General features: G+C 46.0%; 1 protein-coding gene across 3 annotated transcripts in view; it reads left to right on the top strand.

The window, feature by feature from the left end:
- The first annotated feature begins 10,062 nt into the window (after nucleotides 1-10,062).
- The window catches only part of GNG3 (G protein subunit gamma 3), a 58,952-nt gene continuing 45,892 nt past the window's right edge, over nucleotides 10,063-23,122 (top strand). Inside the window, exon 1 of one of the 3 annotated variants that reach the window (XM_086938104.1) lies at nucleotides 10,063-10,085. The gene's annotated coding sequence lies outside the window, so the exon portion shown is untranslated. Of the gene's footprint in view, nucleotides 10,086-10,451; nucleotides 10,476-11,243; nucleotides 12,075-23,122 lie in introns of those variants that run through there. The other 2 variants (XM_086938103.1, XM_086938101.1) reach the window with 2 other exon arrangements.

Genomic DNA, 23,122 nt, shown 5'->3' on the forward strand with positions numbered 1-23,122 from the left:
CCAGAATGCGCGCTGATTTGATGCAAATATTTGCAGAAGCTTGAAAGCAAGATGGATGATTCTTTGTTTTTAAAAATAAAATGTTCATTAACCCTTTCGATGCTGATGACGAGCTCAGCTCGTCATCACCCACGGGTGTCGTGTGCTGATGACGAGCTGAGCTCGTCATAACTGCAGCAAAAGAGCAATTTGCAGCACAGCGCAAAAATCCCCGCAGCAGCCATGTGGTTAAAGAAATGAAAGCAGGAAAAAATAATTTGGCTAAACTACTGTAAAATTTCAGGTACCATTTCTTTGCAGCATTATTTAGTAACCTGTGTTGATGCAGTCTAGTATTTCCCAAAAATATTCATAATGGAAAATCAGTGTAACCAGTTTCAATAAGATTATGGGAAACAAAAATAAACCAGCATTGGCAAAGCCAGTGGGTCTGAAATTGGTGGTCAGCTTTTTGGTTTTGTGAACGTGTTACTTGTTTTGGTATGGTTTTTGTAAAACCTTATTGGTGTGGGCGCTGCCAGGCCTCCACCATTATAACAAACATTGGCAAAAGCAAAAAATAATGTTGGTCTCAAAAAGCATACACTGCCACAGTAGTTACTGGCACTGAACAAAACTACTTTGTGTGTTGATACGCTCCTTGTGTCTCTCACAGTGAAGCCAGCTGATGCAGAGAGAGAGACAGAAATTTAATAAAGACAAAAGGTCACGTCAACGCCAGACCAAATTAGGGGCCCAATTATTAAAGAAAGTCTCAAAAGTGCACCATGGCTTCAGTGAATTCCCAATAATTTAGAGAACTAGGACAAGAAACTGCATTTTAGCATGAGCAAATATGCATGTGTAGATTTGTCATGCAAAAATCTGAGTGTTTGCAGGTTCACTTTCCCTCCAACCACTTTTTTCCACAAACTCTGGAAGAAGGTTGTCAGCAGTACATTTTCAACATTTCTCAGTATGGGAAAAGATTAGAGTTGTTGAAAACCCTTAAAACATGCAAGTTAATAGGTTTGCATGCACTAAAAGGGTATTCTAACCCTGGAACTATTGCTTACCACTACCTTCAGCCCCAGTATGTAGATCTGCGGAAACGTAGCAACATAAGGGGACTGCCCTGGTATAATCAGGGAGGCTAGATCAGAGCTCTTATATAATGAAATTGCTGCTATAATTTGTCGCTGCACTACATGGCACCAAAGTGGCAAGTGGATTTTGTTACAGGACAAGTAGATTTATGAAGCAACCTGCCCCATGGACAAGTAGATATTTTATTAAATTTCACACCCCTGTCCACTGTTGTGATGCATGCAAATGAGGCTTACGGATGGTGACTGCTTGGAAGTCATAATCCTCATCATAACATTTATATTGCAGACTCTACCTTCAAGGGTCTGTTGATACTGGTCCCACTTACAGTAGTTATACAGGCAAATGTTTTTTTAGCATCAAAATTGTGTTGGATTGTAATTGCATTTATATAGCGCTTACTATCCCTGATGAGACATCGACTCGCTTTTTTGGCGAGTAGCACGCTACTCCGGAACCCATAAAGGATTAATGTTGAATTAGTATAGTGGAACATGAAAGTAATTTGAGTGGTGGATAGGTTAGTCACTTATTTGGATTGAGAAGGATAGTGGAGGGATAGAAGAGGAAAAAAGGTTTGCATTTATATAGTGCTTGTTACCCCTAATGGAGTGTTGAAGCCTTTCTGGGCGAGTAGCAAGCTACTCCGGAACCCATAAGGATTAGTGGTGAATTAGTATAGTGAAATATGAAAGTAATTTGAGTGGTAAATATTAATCAGTTATTTGGATTGAGGAGGATAGCGGAGTGATAGAATAGGGAAAAAAGGTTTGCATTTACATAGCGCTTCTTACCCCTGATGGGGTCTTGAAGCGCTTTTTTTGGCGAGTAGCACACTACTCCGGAACCCATTAAAGGATTAGTGTGGATTTAGTATAGTGAAATATGCAAGTAACTTGAGTGGTGGATATGTTAGATAGTTATTTGGTTTGAGAAGGGTAGCAGAGGGATAGAAGAGGGACAAAGGTTTGTGTGCATAAATATATATATATCTCTTTGTTGTGATTAAGCTCGCGGAGGCGAGCGAAACGCGTCAGTGGCGGGCACTATATCAGAATAATCTTTGGATTTACTGTGCTGATAATTAAATATGCACTTTGCACTTTATCTTGGTGTGTTCCTGATTCGATTTTAAGTGGATGTTCTTCCAGAGGTCCTCGCCAGATGATCCTCGCTCAATCGTGTAAAGTGGGGCTGGATCAGTTTTTGGAATATATATTTTATATATCCCCTTCTACGTTGTAACCCTTGCTGACGCTGGGGCTCTAGTATGAGGTGGTGCATTTTTTCCGGCAGGACCCAGACGGTATTTCAATTACCAAAGTCCAATCCACAGATTGTTTTAAGAACGCAATCACTCATGATGGTTTTGGAAGTTTTAAGCGGGTTTCAGTAGCTTCTCCTGCCCAACACGTTTCGCCTTTCCACAAGGCTTGATCACGGGATGTGCAGCACTAGAAACAGATTTCTTTTATCTCTATAGGAACACAGTTACTTCCTGTTTATAGTGAAGTGCATTGTGGTTAGTGTGGTTTTATCATTCATTAATACTTACAAAACATGTAAGTTTCTAATGTAATCAGTGCTCTGTTTTAAGTGCATAAAGTGAGTTAAAAACAATATTTTCAGAGGCAATATTTTTGCAAAAAGCTGTAGTGTCCTTATTCGACAAATTATAACAGTTTTGACTCTCTGGTGAGTAATTATACACTTGTTTGTTCTCTACAGAATCTTATGTTAATTTTGGTCTCAGAAGGTTTGGGGTATTCAATGTTCAATTCCCTTTCTGTCCCACCATGATCCGATTAGGATGTTTATCCATTTTCCTTTTTCATAGTTTTTGCTCTCTAGTGAGCAATGACAATTATGTTGGTTTTTTTTACAGTTGATTTTTGGTTCTGCATTAAAGATGTACATAAAGTTCTTCATTCTGATTTAACCCTCTGGGGTTCAGGGTTCCGAACGTGATGATATGTTTAAATTTCTTCTGTTGGAGGATTTTTGTTTGATCTCCCCCTCTCTCTGATGCTGGGATTTGGCCGCCATAAGTGTGGCAGGGTATGCTCAGGCGTGAGTCCCTTGCTCACTTTGCCACTGGATTCAAGCAAGCCGGGCTGAAGACGGCTGGAATGCCAGAAACCGGTCCTCGGAAGCTTGTTTCCGGTCCAGGGAAGACCTGGCTTGGCAGTTCGGGCTGGACTGTGCCCATGAGGCACAGGGTCAGACTGATTTGCATATGGCCATGTCTGAACTGGGGTGGCAGAGTGGGCTAAAGAACGGTGAGGGATTAAACCCAGATCTTTTGACTGGGTGTGAGTGTTTGATTGATTCAGATGCTCCGTCCATCACCACCCCCTTTTGTAGCGGAATTTGTTCCAAAGCACAATATTTCAGTCTCCCAATTGCCATTGTGGTATTTTTCCATTTGCAATGGCATTTGTTAGATCTTTGTGGATTGTAGCACGGACATGTTCTAGAATTCTTTTTTCACCTCAAAGATGGTGCTCCCAATAGAACGCTTTTGGCATGGGCATTCGACCATGTATATCACAAATGAACTCTTGCAGGTCAAATGTAGTCTTATTTTCCATTTTGTTCCATTTCTGATTTCCATCTCTTTCCTGGGAGTCGCAATTTTGCATTGTTTGCAAGGCCAGAAACCTTCCCTTTGTAGCCATGTTTTATTTGGGGTTTCTTGAAAATAACTGTGGACAATTCTGTCTCCTATGTTTCTTGTCCAGCGACAAGTTATGTTTGGATGGTCTCCTATGAGAGGGGTCCAGTTTTAAAATTCCCCAGTGTTTTTTCATAATTCTTGTTAGTTTCTTATTTTCTGCACTGAAGGTGGTTATCATCCTTATTGGTGTTTTCTCTGATTCATCTTCTTTCCTTACATTTTTATTAAGGATGTCTTTTCGATTTTGGGTTGTAACTCTTTCCAAGCTTTATTTGATTACTTTTGTTGGATATTTTCATTTCTGAAATCTGCTAGTAGCCTGTTGGCTGTGTTTGAGGAATTAATTGTCTGCCGAACAGATTTAGTATAGTGAAAGAGGGAAGTAAGTTGCGTGGTGGATATGTTAGTTATTTGGATTGAGAAGGATAGCAGAGGGATAGAGGAGGGGGTAAAGGTTTGCATTTATATATCAAATGTATCCTCCAGGAGCACTGTCCTCATTCAGTGTGGTGGCGCCTATGATGAAGCATGCAACAAAATTTTGTGGGTGAGGCGATCCCTTATATATCTTGTTTAATGAAGAACACCTTTAACTATCTTTATCTGAGCTTCATCCATAATAATAATAATAATAATAATAATAATAATAATAATCCACATTTGTAAAGCGCGAACCATCACCCGTTAGGGTCTCTAGGTGCTGGGGGCCGTCGGGAAGATTAAGCAAGCTACTGCCCAGAGTCACATGGTGCTGGGCTAATCTGCCGCCGGCCCCGGGGATTGAATCGTGAGTCCCAGATTCCAGAGTCAGTCACCCTGGCCGAGGCGCCAAACCTCTCCCTCTCCATGATGAGACAGAGACCCAAGCACAGTTTTGTGAAGCATGAGACTGCTAGAAGTCGGACATTACATCCAGGACCTGGACAGTGACTACCTGAGATGGAGAACGGCCTAGCATAGCTGATCCGCATGGGATGACACCTGGTGGCCCCCCGCCCACAGCAACCCTCCCACAACCACTGATCACGCCCGCAACCTCTACATCATACTCTACTCCCTCACCATGAACAGAGAGGTCAACTCTATCTTCCATGTGCTTCAACGCCCTTCCGCATACTCCACAAGACCTTCAAATAGATCCCCCTGAATCCTGAAAGACAGTCACCCACGCACTCATAACCAGCAGACTGGTCTACGGGAACGCCCTCTAAACCGGAATCATCAACAAATCTCTGCTCCACAAACTCCAGACAATCCAGAACGCCGCAGCCAGACTCTTCCTCAGCATCCCACAACAAGACCACATCACCCAGTGCCTACGAGACCTCCACTGGCTCCCCGTCGAAAAGAGAGTGACTTTCAAGCTGTTCACGCCTACAAATCCCTCCACAACAACAGACCTTAATGAAAGAATCTCATCCTGCGCTCGCAAGAAAAACCTCTGCTTCGCCGACCTTGCCCTGGCTGAAATCCCTTGCGTTCACAGATCCAGAACAGGAGGAAGAGCCTTCTCCTACATCGCGGTCAAGACCTGGAACGAACTCCCCCTCAACATCAGGTGAACCCCACACTGCAAACATTCAGGCAGTGTCTCAAGACCTGGCTCTTCGGCTGAATCAGAGAACGTTGCATTGTTAATTGAAACAACCCCCTCTGTTCTCCCTGTTTTCATTGAACTTCACCAGTTCTGGTTCATCCTGCGTGCTTAGGGCAAGAAGTTGGGAGTATTATTTCATGACCTTTGTCTATCTTGTATTTGTTTGTTGTCAGCAGAACTGAGTGAGTAAATCAAGGAAGCGGGAGGGTGAGTGATGGAGATCAAAAGCATGGGGATGTAGAGACATTTACCTTACAGGACACTATGTAGATGTGACTGGTGACCTGGTCTCACCTTTCAGTTTGCTTCTGAAAATGTGGTACTGCTACAATGCTTGCAGAAAGCGGTACAGTTGGTGTGCCCAAAGAGGAAGACACAGTTAACTAATTGACCGACATTGAGACTCTGAGATGAAAGGGCAGGACATGGTATGGACAATAGCACATTCAAGCATCTGACTGGATGCATGCCCGCACAGGAGTGGCTGTGAGAAGTTTGAGGATCAAATGTTCTGGAAAAATCAGCTGGTTATTGTGGACTTTTATGTTCTTAAGCCAGGATACATAACACGCCCAGTTGTTGGGATGAAAGTCCACTGCATGGCTTTGTCAAGTTGTACTGCCCTGGCCTTTACGTGGTTTCTGGTCAGCCCGTTCGTTTTTCTGCCAGTGAGTTCACAAATCTTGCAGTACACTGGCGGTGCTCCCTGCAATAACGCGAACACACAGGAGGTGCTCCCTGTTTAACCATCCTGAGACTTCAAAGATCTGAGGTCTTGGAGGCACCAAAGGCATGCCTCATTTGATAGGGTGTTTACTGCTCTTGTTGTAGGCTACTGCAGATGAATGTTTGTGAGAACATGTCCTCTATTCCGGGGAGAATGCCTTTTTACCAGTGTTCCTGTAGATGGCAAAGTTCTGGCTTCAATTTGAAAAAGACAGTTCAATTCCCCCCCCCCCCCCCCCTCCCCCCACCGCACCCAACACCTAGGGTCCATGACCTGGACAATATTTGGGTCATGTTAGAAGGATGCGTCAACGTGCCTGTGGTGGTGGGTGGTTACACGTTTATATTTGGACTGGTGAGTCCTCTGGACTCCACTAGTGAGTGCTACAAACAATGATGGTCTCCTTTTGTTCTTTTGTGATAAATCACCTAGCACGCGGACATTTAATTTTCTCCTCTTCTTAACTAGATGTATCTGGCAGATGGGTTGGGGGATGGAGTAGCCTGCCCAGATCTGCTTTATAGCCAAGGTTTCCCCTCCTCCATTACATGGGTTGTGGTGGCCTCCATGACCACCGAAGCCTCCCAAGAACATGAATCCACTTCAGCTGATGTGCCCAAAATGGTCTTAGTGGCCATTAGTGCATTAAAAATTAAATTAAAATAATTAATTAAATTAATTAGTGCAGGAAGCTGACAAAAACTAGCCAGCAATAGTGGGGAAAATTCTCCCCTTGATTGGAAGAACCTTTGAATATTTACAAATAACAGATTTCATGGTTGGCTGAAGGCTGCTTCCTTGATCACCAGAGGAGTTTATATATTGCCCCTAAAGCCAGGTCTTTTTTCACTGTGACTCGACACCGACACCTATGTGCCAGCATCACAACAGAAGATAAGCAAACCAGGAGTGGCACATCTACATGGTTGCTTTTTCCTTCCAGACGTGGCCTAAGTCCCAGAAAGCCTACTCATTAACCTCACTGCTTACCTGTGGCTTGAATGAACACCTACGTACCTTTGAGAGCAAAAGGATTGTAGCTGACCGGAATTACCGGGGTGATGAGATGAGAACAGACAACCCTGCGCAAGTCCTTCCAGTCAGCTGGATATCTCAACAGACTGAGACTGTCCGAGAGCCATACTGTCTCCCCAGGTGACCGATCCAGAAGAAACAGACACCTGGGTTGGAAGCTGCTCCATTTCCATTAGAAGAGTGAGCATGCTCTGACCTCAACACTCTTTATGCCTGTTGGCAACCTGTAGCTACCTTCTTTTCGGTCTAATGGGATCAGGAGACCGTTTATCTAACCCGGTTGTGGGTTTGATCCCATCGACTAGAGGAGGTCATCATGATCGTGGGACTGTTAGAATCATCTTTCTTATTGCTACAATTACTGAAATACTGATGGTTGAAGTAGGCAGTAGCTACTGTTTTATCCAGTGCCCCCGACCGATGACTGCCCTTACCACTATAAATCTCGACTTGGACCAATGGTTCATAAGATACAATCCCTTACCACCAACAAAGCGCACTATGCTAGTTCTGGCCCACTGGCTAGCCACGGTCCATAGGACAAATTTCCTTTTAGCACAGTTAACTGAAAGCAGATATACAGGCATTGGGTCACCTGCAGACCATACACTAAGGATCCCCAGCGAGCACCTAGAAACTTACCTTAAAGAGCTGCCTCTTGCTTTATTTGAGTAATGGGTTTGTTTAATTCCAAATCGCCGCCACTGGCTTAGAGAGACAGATATGGCATAGCAAGAATTGCTAGATTGTATTTTTCTGCCTGGCATCTCTGCTTAATGTGACAAAGTCTAAAAATGGAATGCTTCTGAATTGAACAGTCCATTGTTGCGGATTATTGGCCATATGACTCAATGTTACCTGGATGATATTGCCGACCAAATACGAGCTATAAATACTAGTGAAATTGGTTTTCGGGCCCAGAAAGTGCTACGGGATTCTGGTTTTCTTTGTAGATCAGTTTTAAGTATACTATTAACCTACCAGCTCTTGAAGTCATTATCCTTTCCTTAATGTAAAGTACTGACTTGAAATTAAGTGCTACTTAGCATTGCACTGAATTTGGAGCTCATCCTCCTGGAATAAGCTTTCACTGCTAGTCCTCTCCACCCTGAGAGAGTCCAGTCTTAATAGGGAGCGACTGCCCGTTTCAATGTGTGTGCATTATTAGTATTGTGGTGGTAAATTACATTAGCTCTGCCGTTACGCAGTAATTTCTGACTGCCTCAGAGAAGACCTCACACCACCATGGTAATGTGCTCCCTGTAGGGTGGTGGGAGATGAGCATCACAATTCTTAGTAGGAGGCCCCATCCTGGTAAGACTTTCCAGAAAGATGGACCAAACCTTTGAGGATACAAGATATGGAGGCCAGTCTTACGCTGACAGGGGATACAGGCAGATTGCGTTGTTACTTTGGGAGAGGGTGGGGCCCATGAGATTGATATAGCTCTGTCAGTGTTAATGGCTCTTCTAGCGTATCTGGGGAGAAGAATCTAAAGGTCAGACTATGTGTAGTCATTCCTCCCATCACCTTGTTTGTGTGTGTTACCTGATTGGGGGTCGAAGCAATGATAAGGCAGGTGGGCACTGTGGGCTGTGTCTTGGGCTTAGAGAAATCCTCGAATCAGAGGGAGCCTCAGATTTAGGGGGCACTGGCTCCGAGAGTCTGACAGACCCTTAGAATTAGGGATGTGCCGCGAGGCCAGAGGGATACTGAATGAGGAAGGAGGTCCCTCTTAGATAGTAGGATTTCCTTGGTGAGAGAAGTTCTCAGGTTCATGTGAAATCCGAGAGTCTGGATTTCACCGAAGGGTTCTTATATGAACCAATAAGCATTTGGGAGGAGGGGGTGGGGGAGTAACACGCGAGGCATGCTCGTCTTCTCCTCTGACAGTCAGATTGAAATTTCCTCAGAGATGTCATTTTAAACAACTCTACCCTCCTCAAAAACTGCGTGGAGAGACGTTGCACACTCGCGCTTTGCCTTCAAAAGCACTCACCCGAAACACCTTCCTGATAACACGCCAAATCTGCATGCGTCGCAAGCCTCTCCCTTTACAGCGTCTAGTGTCACGTGCTATCGGGGAGTCACCAGATTGGTTGAATTATGCGGCCATCTTGGAATGGGTGAACTTTCTGCAGCGCCAATTAGCACAAAGTAAAATGTGAAGGGCTGCTGTCAAAAGTAATATTATTAAAACAGCTTCATAGAATACCTCAACTGGCCAACCCAAACTTATTTAGGAGGCTAATTGGGAAGATGGCGTGGTATATACCGATTGTTCACCTCACTCCAGGTCTCCACCGACAGAGTCCAGTGCGGGATTTTTGAGTAGCAATATAACTCCTTCTGGGAGTTGTATTTTTTTGTTGCTTTCCTGTTCCTAATGCGACTAAAGTACTATAGCGATCACTTGGTGAAAATTCCAATACTGAAAAAAGCTTGCATGGTGACAATAAAGCAGATGGCCCCCAAATCTTCAAGCGGGGAGATTTAGAAAGACTGGATTAAAAGGGAATTTTGTGGACGATAGCGCAATAGTACCAACGTTGTAACCATTTGTGTGTCGCCTCATCAACCTAAAAAGTCAGGTACTTTTGGATAAATCCAAATACTAAATTACCGAAAACGAAGTGGTGTGCATTGACTTTATAAACTGTTTCCTTGGCAGCAACAGACTATGTATCGGCGACTAGATGGATACTTGAGGGGAAGATATAGGGCAATCAGGGTGGGGACAAGAGGCATATGAGAATGTCACAACGAAAACAATGTTGTAATTTACTGGGTGAAGATTGGGTAGGTTAACGGCGAAGGGTGGGGATGGGATTAAAGGGAATGAGGAGATAGATAGGGACAGGGTGGGTGTGACTGTCCGCGAGAATGAATGTCGAAAGAGTGCACGGGAAGAGAGGATGGGCAGAAAGGAGAAAAGCATGAGCTGGTGCGCGGATAAAACGAAGGTGATGGTGTGTGAGAGGAGGAGGATGGACGCTGGTCCTGGGATGAGGGGAACCTTTTCATCTTCCCTCTCCGCTGAGATGGAGTTTGTAAGAGAGGAGAAGGGAGGAGGGGGAGGGTTGGAGGGAGAGTGAATGACGGGGAGATTAAGGTGGCTATGATGAGTGTACAGTATAGGGCTATGTCAATGTAAATCAAACACAGTTCAAGGGTAGCAAAAGAACTGAGCACACAGGCGAATAAAAGGGAACCGACAGAGTATGACGGGGAGGATAGAGTGCAAGGGGGTGGGATGGGTAAGATATCATATTATTGAGTCCTCATTTCACCCGATCTGGAGTAAGAGGGGACACAAATGTCGAGGAGGGTGAAGGAAAAGGATGCGTAGGATGGTGAGAAGGGAAGATGACTGAGTAGGAAGAATGGGTGGGATGGAGTCGGAGGATGAAGGAAGAGAAGCAGGGATGAGAGGGTAAGGATGAAAGAGTGGGTCATGGGCGGTTGATGGGAGAGGGAGGGCAATGGTATGGGAGAGAGAAAAATCGGGATAGGGAGTATAACGAAGTTGGTAAAGGGAGGGGAATTCGGGGGCTTGACAGCATGAATGATGAAGGTGCCCTAAACTATACGGGAAAAAAGCTGAAAATTAATGAAGGAGAAGAAATGGTGGCGACGGAAAAGGGAGGAGGGATGGCGGGAGGTGAGTACAGGATGAAGTGCGGGGGAAGGGCAGCGGATGAGACTGGGATAATTAAGTAGAGGGAATAAGGCAGGGCTGAGGATAAAAGATAAGAGATGTGGTAGAACGATGGAAAAAAGGGCGAGGAAATGATGGGCAGAGTAATAAGGGAGGAAGGGTGGATCTGGGAGGGGGATTGGGCGTCTCCATCCCTGCTCCTTTCACATCTCTTCACTGCGGCTAAGGTTGGGTAATACCATGCACCAATAGGTGAAATCGAGACAAAGAATAAACGGTAGCGCTGCCACCCCAGCACTGTTTACTGCGGGAGTGAATGCCAACAAATGTCGCCCCTACATGGCCCAAAGGCTGAGATATATATGCTGGTGGGAGCAGTGGGACACACCCATTTTATACCTTGAGTGAGCGCCATCCACCCCCCACCCCGGAGATGGTACAGTCTGCCTACTCAGTGGTCCTCACTCCTGCATCCCACGGGGCTCCTTGGGTACCAGTGATGCTGGCGGGGCTCGCAGACGCGCGCCGACTTTTCACCATTTTCTAAGCAGCGCGGAACGGAGATCGCTCATCTCTTAGACAGGGGTGTTGAAGAGCGCGGGTCCCAGACAGAGGCTGGATGCGTAACGGGGGTTCCAGACTCGGGAGTGTGTGAGGATAGTCCACTGCCGACGGTGCTCCACCTTCCCTGAAGACGCTCAGTAGGGCAGCCCTATCACTCTCCTCGTCAGTGCTGTGGAGAAAAACATCTTCTGCCGCCTACCGGCATACAGCACCCAATCAATGCCGAGGACACCCAAGCGACAACCATCTTATGTATCCAGCTCATCTTGAAGACGCCCAGTAAAGGAACACCATCTGCCCGAGGGCGTCTTCAATTGGTGCAAAATACAACAATCGTGAAAACATCGTAGAGAGGAGCATTGTCTACCGAAGGAGGGAACCCGCTCAACCCAACAACGCCCAATATTGGAGTGCCCTCTGCCAGAGGACGTCTAAGCTGTTTTTGAAGACGCCATATAGAGGAACGCTGTGTATTAGAAAACCGTACCTAACTCACCCCCACCACGCCCAGTAGAAGACAGCACCCAGATCACCCTGAAGCATTGTTTGTCCTCAGACGCGCCTTCTTGTGTCAGCGACTGGAAGGGGGCGATAGATGTAGAGACACCCACCCAAGGGCCGACTGCTAAGAAGGGGGCAAGCTCAGCGCAAAAAGACCCTGACACGGCGAGGAGACGGGGCTCCGCTTCCCCGAGGGGCTGTCGCCATTGCCAGCACGGAACCGTGACAGGTGAGTGTGGACGCAACACCAGTGAGGCCGTCATGCACGCTCCGCCTGCCGCCACTCTTCATTCAGCCCACGTGCCGTGTCCTCCCGTTTTGCTCCACATTTCATCCTTCCCCTTTGTCCCTACTTCTCCTTTCCGATCCGTCCAGGCGTTCCATTTTAAGCAACACTTCACCACCGCATCGTTACCCCACACCTTGCCCATCCCGCTTTCCTCATGCCCAGAACTTTCCAACAGCACCCTTCCCCCATGCCCCACCCTTCTCATTCTCTGCAGCATCCTTTCTACCGCCCCCACCCTCCTGCATCCCCGTTATCCCTTCCCTCCCCGCCATCTCCCATTCCTCCCCACCCACCATCTTCCTCCAATCAACATCTTTCTCCATTTCCATTACCCCCTCCCCAACGCTACATATCCTCACCGCTCATCATTTCCGCAAACCCATCTTTACTTATTCCCATCCCCCCATTCCATATTGGTACCCCGACCGTCACCATGGAGATTACGGCTGCCTATTACCAAACTCTTTGCTCGTGACAGGCAAGAAAAAAACGAAATCCCTTCAAAACGGGCAGGTTCATAAACACACACAGGACGGGTCAGAATGGGCGTAAAGAATAAGGTCAAACTAGTAAGGTTTAAGGAGCGATGTAAGTAGTCAGGCTAATGCGGCTTTCTAAGTCTCGGATCACAATTACTCTTGTTTAAGGGGGAATGGATCTCATGGGAAAGGTAAGTATCCAAGCAGAGGGGGTCTTACAGGACAGAAGCAACGGGAGCCCTTGGTAAGGGCATCTCTTGTAGGAGGAGGGGCAGCCACTAGGGACAAAGGGGTCTTGTACGATGGGAGGGTTGAGCACTTTGGGTGAGAAAGGCTTGTAGGAAGGGAGGCCTTAACACTCAAAGCTGAGCGGCCTCGTAGGAGTAGATATCAGTATTAAGAGTAAAAGGGCCTTGGCAGGAGGCAAACATACCCATGGTGAAGGGGCGTGTGAACAGAGAGGCATAACAACTGAGGGAATGGGGGTTTGAGGTTGGAGGAGGCATAGATATCCAGGTTTACAGGGTCTTGTAGAAGGGGAGGGGTAGGTACTCAGACTTACGGGATCTTATAGATTGGGAGGGATAAGTGCTCAAGATTATGAGATCTTGTAGAAGTGAAGGAATGGGTACTCAGGGTAACAGGGTCTTGTAGAAGGCCTCCCCTTCTACAAGACCCTGGGTACTCAGGCACATGGGATCTTGTAGAAGGGGAGGGATTAGTACTCAGGTGTATGGGATCTTGGAAAAGTGGAGAACTAGGCACTTGGGGTTATAGGATTTTGTAGAAGGGGAGGGATAGATACTCAGGGTAACAAGGTCTTGTAGAAGAGGAGGGATAGGTACTCAGGCTTATGGGATCTTGTAGAAGTGGAGAAATGGGCACTCTGGGTTCATGGGTCATGTAGAAGGGGAGGCATAGATACTCAGGGTTATGGGATCTTGTAGAAGGGGAGTGAAAGGTACTCAGGGTTAAAGGGTCCTTTACACTGGGAGGTATAGGTACTCAGTGTTGTGGGCTTTTGTATAAGTGAAGGAATAGATACTAAGGGTTATAGGATCATGTAGAAGTGGAGGGATAGGTATTCAGGATTATGGGATCTCGTAGAAGTGGATGAATGGGTACTCAGTGTTACAGGGTCTTGTAGAAGGGCAATAGGTACTCAGGCTTATGGGATCTTGTAGAAGTGGCAGAATACACACTCAGGCTTATGGATCTTGTAGAAGTGGAGGAATAGGTACTCATGGTTACAGGGTCTTGTAGAAGGGGAGGAATAGGTACTCAAGGTTATGGGACCTTGTAGAAGTGGTGGAATAAGTACTCAGCCTTATGGGATCTTGTAGAAGTGGTGCAATAGGTACTCAGGGTTACAGGGTCTTGTAGAAGGGGAGGGATAGGTATTCAGGATTATGGGCTTTTGAAGAAGTGGCGGAATAGGAATCAGGGCTATAAGATTTTGTAGATGCGGAGCGATAGGTACTGAGGGTTATGAGATCTTGTAGAAATGGATGAATGGGTACTCAGGGTTACAGGATCTTGTAGAAGGGGAGGGACAGATACTCAGGCTTATGGGATCGTGTTGAACTGGATGAATAGCTTCTTAGTGTTATGGGATTTTGTAGAAGTGTCAGAATAGGTGCACAGAGTCTCAGGATCTTGTAGAAGGGAAGAGATTGGTACTCAGGGTTATGAGATCTTGTAGAGCTGGCAGAAAGCATACTCAGGATTTTTGGATCTTGTAGAAGCAGAGGAGGAAATGGTACTCTGGGTTAAAGGGTCATGTAGAAGGGGAGGGATAGGTTCTCAGGGTGATGGGATCTTGTAAACGTGAAGGAATATGTACTCAGGGTTATAGGAATTTGCAGACTGGGAGGGATATGTACTCAGGGTTACAAGGTCTTGTAGAAGAGAGGGTAGGTACTCAGGCGTATGTGATCTTGTACAAGTGAAGGAATAGGTACTCAGGGTTATGGGATCTCGTAGAAGAGGAGGAATAGGTACTCAGGGTTACAGGGTCTTGTAGAAGGGGAAGGGTAGGTACTCAGGGTGATAGGATCTTGTTGAAGTGGCTGAATAGATACTCAGGGTTACTGGGTCTTGTAGAAGGGGAGGGATAGGAACTCAGGATTATGGGATCTTGTAGAAGTAGAGACATGGGTACTCAGGGATAAAAGGTCATGTAGAAGGGGAGGGATAGGTACTCAGTGTTTTGGAATCTTGTAGAAGGGATGGGGTAGGTACTAAGGGTTATGGGATCTTGTAGAAGGGGAGGGATAGGTACTCCGGTTTAAGGGATCTTGTAGAAGTTGCAGAATAGCTACTTAGGGTTATGGGATCTTGTAGAAGTGGCAGAATAGGTACTCAGGGTCCCAGGGTTTTGTAGAAGGGGTGATAAGTACTCAGGGTTATGGGACCTTGTAGGAGTGCCAGGATAGGTACTCGTGGTTATGGGAGCTTCTAGAAGGGGCAGAATAGGTACTCAGGTTACAGGTTCTAGTAGAAGTGCAGGAATAGCTATTCAGGATTATGGGATCTTGTAGAAGTAGAGGGATAAGTACTCTTGGTTACAGGATCTCGTAGAAGGGGAGGGATAAGCATGCAGGGTTAAAGGGCTCTGTGGAAGGGGAGGGAACAGTTCTCAGGGTTACGGAATCTTGTAGAAGTGGAGGAACAGATTCGCAGGGTTATAGGACTTTGTAGAAGGGGAAGGGCATGTGCGCAGGATTATGAGATCTCGTAGAAGTGGTACTCAGAGTTACAGGGTCTTGTAGAATGGGAGGGAAAAGTACATAGGCTTATGGGGTCTTGTAGAAGTGGAGGAATTGGTACTCAGTGTTATGGGATCTTTCAGAAGTGGCAGAATATGTGCACAGAGTTACAGGGTCTTGTAGAAGGCACAAGATAGGTACTGAGGGTTATGGGATCTTGTAGAAGTGGTGCACTGTATACTCAGGCTTATGGCATCTTGTAGAAGTGGAGGAATGGGTACTCAGGGATAACGAGTCACATAGAGAGTGAGGCATAGGTACTCAGGGTTATAAGATCTTGTATAAGGAAAGGGATAGGTACTCAGGGTTAAAGGGTCCTTTAGAAGGGGAGGGATAGGTACTCAGTGTTATGGGATCTAGTAAAAGTGTAGGAATAGATATTCAGGGTTCTAGAATTTTATAGAAGGGGGATAGGTACTCAGGGTTATGGGGTATTGTAGAAGTGGAGGCATGGGTATTCAGGATTACAGGGTCTTGTAGAAGTGACTGAACAGGTGCTCAGGGTTACAGGGTCTTGTACAAGTGGAGGATTAGGTAATCCTTTTTTTTTTTTTTTTTTTGTCCTCATATATGCCACCAGAATATATATGCTCTAGATGGGTCTCGCTGTTGCCTCTTATACTGTTGTTTTTTCGAGTCCACCATGGAAAACAGTATCATAGCAGACAGGGGTTCCCAGAGGTAGGCTGCTTTCCTTATCCTACTCCTCCAGACCTATTTTGGGCACCCTAGGCCTGGTGGAGGACAGGACCGACACAAACTCTGGCATAATCACAGGACTGCTCACCTATTTATCCAGACCATCAGTTTAGACCAGACATTCTCCAAGTTCTCGCTGCGGCCAGCCTGATCCATTTTACACACTTCCATTAAATACTTCAAACATACTGCAAATCTAGGGGGAGCCGCTGACTTCCACTCCATGCAGATTTGTCTCCTTGCGATAACTATTGTGTAAAAAATGAATTGAGTATCCAGATTCTTGATATTGTATTCTTTCAGTAAACCAAAGAAGACTAATCTGCGAGAACATGTAATAGTTATTGAAAGTACATCTCCCAAAAAATCCATTATCGCTTTCCAGAAGTTTTGAATGGCTGGACATTTCAGAAAAATGTGGATATCATCAGCGGCGTTATGATTACAACGGGGACAATAATAGTTGTTTCGTGTTATCTTATGCAGTTTGGCCGGAGTCCAATAGACTCTATGAGCCGTAAACAGGTGGTTGCGCCTTAAATTAGCGGGTTTAATTAGCCTCTGTGAAAGGGAAAAAGAGTCTAACCATGCCTTACAGACTTCTTCAGGGGGCTCGGCTATACAGTTTCCCCATAACTTTATTATCTCCGGGTACAATTCACTCTCCTCTTCTTTGATCATTGAATTGTACCAAAAAGATAACTCTTTTACCCATTCCCCCTTCTGCCAATTGCATCAAGAATATCTGTATCTTCCTCCCTTTGCATGCTTTGACTGGACCACCAGGCGGACAGCTGGTAGTATTTAAACCTAGTCAACTGTCCCTCTGTAAGCTGTACCAACGTGTTCCAACTCATTAGGCCCGAATCTGCCCAGAGATCTCCCCATTTTTTGAAGCCAGCTGTTTTCAGGGGTTGTGATAGTTGATCCTGGAGGCATTGAGGTGTACTCAGGGTTAAAGGGTCCTTTAGAAGGGGAGGGATAGGTACTCAGTGTTATGGGATCTAGTAAAAGTGTAGGAATAGATATTCAGGGTTCTAGAATTTTATAGAAGGGGGATAGGTACTCAGGGTTATGGGGTATTGTAGAAGTGGAGGCATGGGTATTCAGGATTACAGGGTCTTGTAGAAGTGACTGAACAGGTGCTCAGGGTTACAGGGTCTTGTACAAGTGGAGGATTAGGTAATCCGGGTTATGGGCTCTTGTTGAATCTGAGGAATAGGTACACAGGGTTGCAGGGTCTTGTAGGAGGGGAGGGATGGGTGCTCAGGGTTAAAGGGTCATGTAGAAGGGGCAAGATAGGTACTCATGGTTGTGGGATCTTGTAGAAGTGGAAGAATAGGTACACAGGATTATGGGATCTTGTGAAAGTGGAGGAATGATACTTAGGGTTAAAGGGTCATGTACAAGGGGCGGGGTAGGTACTCAGGGTTATGGGCTCTTGTAGAAGGGATGGGTAGGTGCGCAGGATTATGAGATCTTGTATAAGTGGTACTCAGGGTTACATGGTCTTGTAGAAGGGGAGGGATAGGTACTCAGGATCATGGGATCTTGTAGAAGTGGAGGAATTGGTACTCAGTGTTATGGGATCTTTTAGAAGTGGCAGACTTTGTGCACAGAGTAACAGGGTCTTGTAGAAGGTACAAGATAGGTACTCTGGGTTATGGAATCTTGTAGAAGTGGTGCACTGTATACTCAGGCTTATGGGATCTTGTAGAAGTGGAGGAATGGGTACTCAGGTATAACGGGTCACATAGAGAGTGAGGCATAGGTACTCAGGGTTATAAGATCTTGTAGAAGGGGAGGGATAAGTACTCTGGGTTAAAGGGTCATGTAGAAGGGGAGGCATATGTACTCACTGTAATAGGATCTTATAGAATGCAATGGATTGGTACTCAGGGTTAAAGGGTCCTGTAGAAGGGGAGGGATAGGTACTCAGTGTTATGGGATCTTGTAAAAGTGGAGGAATAGATATTCAGGGTTCTAGAATTGTATAGAAGGGGAGGGATATGTAATCAGGGTTATGGGGTCTTGTAGAAGTGGGGGAATGGGTATTCAGGATTACAGGGTCTTGTACAATTGGCTGAATAAGTACTCATACAGGGTCTTGTACAAGTGGAGGATTAGGTCCTCAGGGTTATGGCCTCCTGTTGAATCTGAGGAATAGGTACACAGGGTTGCAGGGTCTTGTAGGAGGGGAGGGATAGGTGCCCAGGGTTAAAGAGTCATGTAGAAGGGGCGAGATAGGTACTCAGGGTTGTGGGATCTTGTAGAAGTGGAAGAATAGAAACTCGGGGTTACATGGTCTTGTAGAAGGGGAGTGATAGGTTCTCAGGATTATGGGATCTTGTGGAAGTGGAGGGATGGTACTTAGGGTTAAAGGGTCATGTACAAGGGGCGGGGTAGGTACTCAGGGTTATGTGCTCTTGTAGAAGGGATGGGTAGGTAATCAGGGTTATGGGATCTTGTAGAAGAGGAGGGATAGGTACTCATAGTTATGGGATCTTTTAGAGGTGGCAGAATAGGTACTCAGGGTTACAGGGTCTTGTAGAAGGGGATAAATAGGTACTCAGGGTTATGGGATCTTGTAGAAGTAGAGGAATGGGTACTCAGGGTTAAAAGATATTGTAGAAGGGGAGGGAGAGTTACTCAGTGTTATGGAATCTTGTAGAAGGGATGGGGTAGGTACTCCGGTTCATGGGATCTTGTAGAAGTGGCAGAATAGCTACTCAGGGTCACAGGGGTTTGTAGAAGGGGGGATAAGTACTCTGGGTTATTTGACCTTGTAGAAGTGCCAGGATAGGTACTCGTGGTTATGAGAGCTTCTAGAAGTGGCAGAATAGGTACTCAGGTTACAAGTTCTTGTAGAAGTGCATGAATAGCTACTCAGGATTATGGGATCTTGTAGAAGTAGAGGAATAAGTACTCATGGTTACAGCGTCTCGTAGAAGGGGAGGGATAAGCACTCAGGGTTAAAGGGCTCTGTGGAAGGGGAGGGAACAGTTCTCAGGGTTATGGAATCTTGTAGAAGTGGAGAACAGATACGCAGGGTTATAGGACGTTTTAGAAGTGGAAGGGTAGGTGCACAGGATTATGAGATCTTGTAGAAGTGGTACTCAGGGTTGCAGGGGCTTGTAGAATGGGAGGGAAAAGTACTTTATTATGGGATCTTGTAGAAGTGGAGGAATTGGTACTCATTGTTATGGGATCTTTTAGAAGTGGCAGAATATGTGCACAGAGTTAAAGGGTCTTGTAGAAGGGACGAGATAGGTACTCAGGGTTTTAGGGTCTTGTAGAAGTGGTGGAATCTATACTCAGGCTTATGGGATCTTGTAGAAGTGGAGGAATGGGTACTCAGGGATAACGGGTCACATAGAGAGTGAGGCATAGGTACTCAGGGTTATAAGATCTGGTATAAGGAAAGTGATAGGTACTCAGGGTTAAAGGGTCCTGTAGAAGTTTAGGAATAGGTATTCAGGATTACAGGGTCTTGTAGGAGGGGTGGGATAGGTGCTCAGGGTTAAAGGGCCATGTAGAAGGGGTGAGATAGGTACTCAGGGTTATGGGATCTTGAAGAAGTGGATGAATGGGTACTCAGGTATAACGGGTCACATAGAGAGTGAGGCATAGGTACTCAGGGTTATAAGATCTTGTACAGGAAAGGGATAGGTACTCAGGGTTAAAGGGTCCTGTAGAAGGGGAGGGATAGGTACTCAGGGTTATGGGATCTTGTAAAAGTGGAGCAATAGATATTCAGGGTTCTAGAATTTTATAGAAGGGGAGGGATAGGTACTCAGGGTTATGGGGTCTTTTAGGAGTGGAGGAATGGGTATTCAGGATTACAGGGGCTTGTAGAAGTGGCTGAATATGTACTCAGGGTTACAGGGTCTTGTACAAGTGGAGGATTAGGTACTCAGGGTATGGCCTCTTGTTGAATCTGAGGAATAGGTACACAGGGTTGCAGGGTCTTGTAGGAGGGGAGGGATAGGTGCTCAGGGTTAAAGGGTCATGTAGAAGGGGCGAGATAGGTACTCAGGGTTATCACATCTTGTAGATGGAATGGGGTAGGTACTCAGGGTTATGGGATCTTGTAGAAGTGGCAGAATAGGTACTCAGGGTTGCAGGGTCTTGTAAAAGGGCACTTGGGAATATGGGATCTTGTAGAAGGGGAGGGATAAGCACTCAGGGTTAAAGGGCCCTGTAGAAGGAGAGGGAAAGGTACCCGGGGTCTGGAATCTTTTAGAAGTGGAGGAACAGGTACTCAGGGTTATAGGATTTTGTGGAAGGGGAGGAATAGGTACTCCGGGTTAAAGGGTCCTGTAGAAGGGGAGGGATAGGTACTCAGGGTTATGGGATCGTGTAAAAGGGGAGGAATAGATATTCAGGGTTCTAGAATTTTATAGAAGGGGAGGGATAGGTGTGCAGGATTATGGGATCTTGCAAAAGTTGTACTCAGGGTAACATGGCCTTGTAGAAGGGTACGGAAAAGTACTTAGGCTTATGGGATCTTGTAGAAGTGGAGAAATTGATACTCAGCGTTATGGAATCTTATAGCCGTGGCATAATAGGTGCAGAGAGTTATAGGGTCTTGTAGCAGGGATGAGATAGGTACTCAGGGTTACGGGATCATGTACAAGTGCTGGAATGTATACTCAGACTTATGGGATCTTGTAGAAGTGGAGGACTGGGTACTCAGGGTTACAGGGCCCTGTAGGAGGGGAGGGATAGGTACTCAGGCTTGTTGGATCTTTTAAGGTACTCAGGGTTAAAGGGTCCTGTAGAAGGGGAGGGATAGGTACTCAGGCTTGTGGGATCTTGTAGAAGGCATAAAGGGTCCTGTAGAAGGGGAGGGATAGGTACTCAGGGTTATGGGGTCTTGTAGAAGTGGAGGAATGGGTATTCAGGATTACAGGGGCTTCTAGAAGTGGCTGAATAGGTACTCAGGGTTACAGGGTCTTGTACAAATTTAGGATTAGGTAATCAGGGTTATGGGTTCTTGTTGAATCTGAGGAATAGGTACACAGGGTTGCAGGGTCTTGTAGAAGGGGAGGGATAGGTGCTCAGGGTTAAAGGGTCATGTAGAAGGGGCAATATAGGTTATCGCATCTTGTAGAAGGAATGGAGTAGGTACTCAGGGTTATGGGATCTTGTAGAAGTGGCAGGATAGGTACTCAGGGTTACAGGGTCTTGTAAAATGGTACTTGGGAATATGGGATCTTGTAGAAGGAGAGGGATAAGCACTCAGGGTTAAAGGGCCCCGTAGAAGGGGAGGGAAAGGTACTCAGGGTTATGGAATCTTGTAGAAGTGGAGGAACAGGTACTCAGGGTTATAGGATTTTGTAGAAGGGGAGGGATAGGTACTCCGGGTTAAAGGGTCCTGTAGAAGGGGAGGGATAGGTGCGCAGGGTTATGGGATCTTGTAGAAGCCGTACTCAAGGTTACATGGTCTTGTAGAATGGTAGGGAAAAGTACTTAGGCTTATGGGATGTTGTGGAAGTGGAGAAATTGGTACTCAGTGTTACGGGGTCTTGTAGAAGGGATGAGATAGGTACCCAGGGTTACGGGATCATGTACAAGTGGTGGAATACCTACTCAGACTTATGGGATCTTGTAGAAGTGGAGGACTGGGTACTCAGGGTTACAGGGCCCTGTAGGAGGGGAGGGATAGGTACTCAGGCTTGTTGGATCTTTTAAGGTACTCAGGGTTAAAGGGTCCTGTAGAAGGGGAGGGATAGGTGCGCAGGGTTATGGGATCTTGTAGAAGCCGTACTCAAGGTTACATGGTCTTGTAGAATGGTAGGGAAAAGTACTTAGGCTTATGGGATGTTGTGGAAGTGGAGAAATTGGTACTCAGTGTTACGGGGTCTTGTAGAAGGGATGAGATAGGTACCCAGGGTTACGGGATCATGTACAAGTGGTGGAATACCTACTCAGACTTATGGGATCTTGTAGAAGTGGAGGACTGGGTACTCAGGGTTACAGGGCCCTGTAGGAGGGGAGGGATAGGTACTCAGGCTTGTGGGATCTTGTAGAAGGCGAGGGATAGGTACTCAGGGTTAATGGGACCTGTAGAAGGGGAGGGAAAGGCACACAGTGTTATGGGATCTTGTAAAAGCGGAGAAATAGATACTCAGGGTTATAGAATTTTGTCAAAGGGGATGGATGGGTACTCAGGGTTATGGGGTCTTGCAGAAGTAGAGGACTGGGTACTCAGGGTTACAGGGCCTTGTAGGAGAGGAGGGATAGGTACTCAGGCTTGTGGGATCTTGTAGAAGGCAAGGCATAAATAATCACGGTTAAAGGGTCCTGTAGAAGGGGAAGGATAGGTACTCAGTGTTATGGGATCGTGTAAAAGCGTAGGAATAGATACTCAGGGTAATAGCATTTTGTAGAAGGGGAGGGATAGGTACTCAGGGTTATGGGGTCTTGTAGAAGTGGAGAATGGGTACTCAGGATTAAAGGGTCTTGCAGAAGTGGCTGAATAGGTACTCAGGGTCTTGTGAAAGAGGAATAGGTACTCAGAGTTACAGGGTCTTGTACAAGTGAAGGATTAGGTACTTAAGGTTATGGGCTTCTGTAGAATCGGAGAAATAGGTATGCAGGGTTGAAGGGTAGTGTAGAAGGGACAGGATAGGTACTCAGGGTTATCATGTCTTGTAGAAGGGGCAGGATAAGTACCCAAGGTTATCGTATCTCGTTGAAGAGGTGCGGTAGCTACTCAGGGTCATGGGAACTTGTAGAAGTAGCAGAATAGGTACTCAGGGTTATGCGATCTTGTAGAAGGAATGGGGTAGGTACTCAGTGTTATGGTATCCCATAGAAGAAGTGGGATGAGTACTCAGGGTTATGGGATCTTGTAGAATTGGAGCAACAGGTACTCAGGGTTATAGGATTTTGTGGAAGGGGAGGGATAGGTACTCCGGGTTAAAGGGTCCTGTAGAAGGGGAGGGATAGGTACTCAGGGTTATGGGATCGTGTAAAAGGGGAGGAATAGATATTCAGGGTTCTAGAATTTTATAGAAGGGGAGGGATAGGTGTGCAG

This window comes from Lissotriton vulgaris, chromosome 9 (genome assembly GCF_964263255.1).
Source record: "Lissotriton vulgaris chromosome 9, aLisVul1.2, whole genome shotgun sequence".
Classification (NCBI taxonomy): Eukaryota; Metazoa; Chordata; class Amphibia; order Caudata; family Salamandridae; genus Lissotriton; species Lissotriton vulgaris.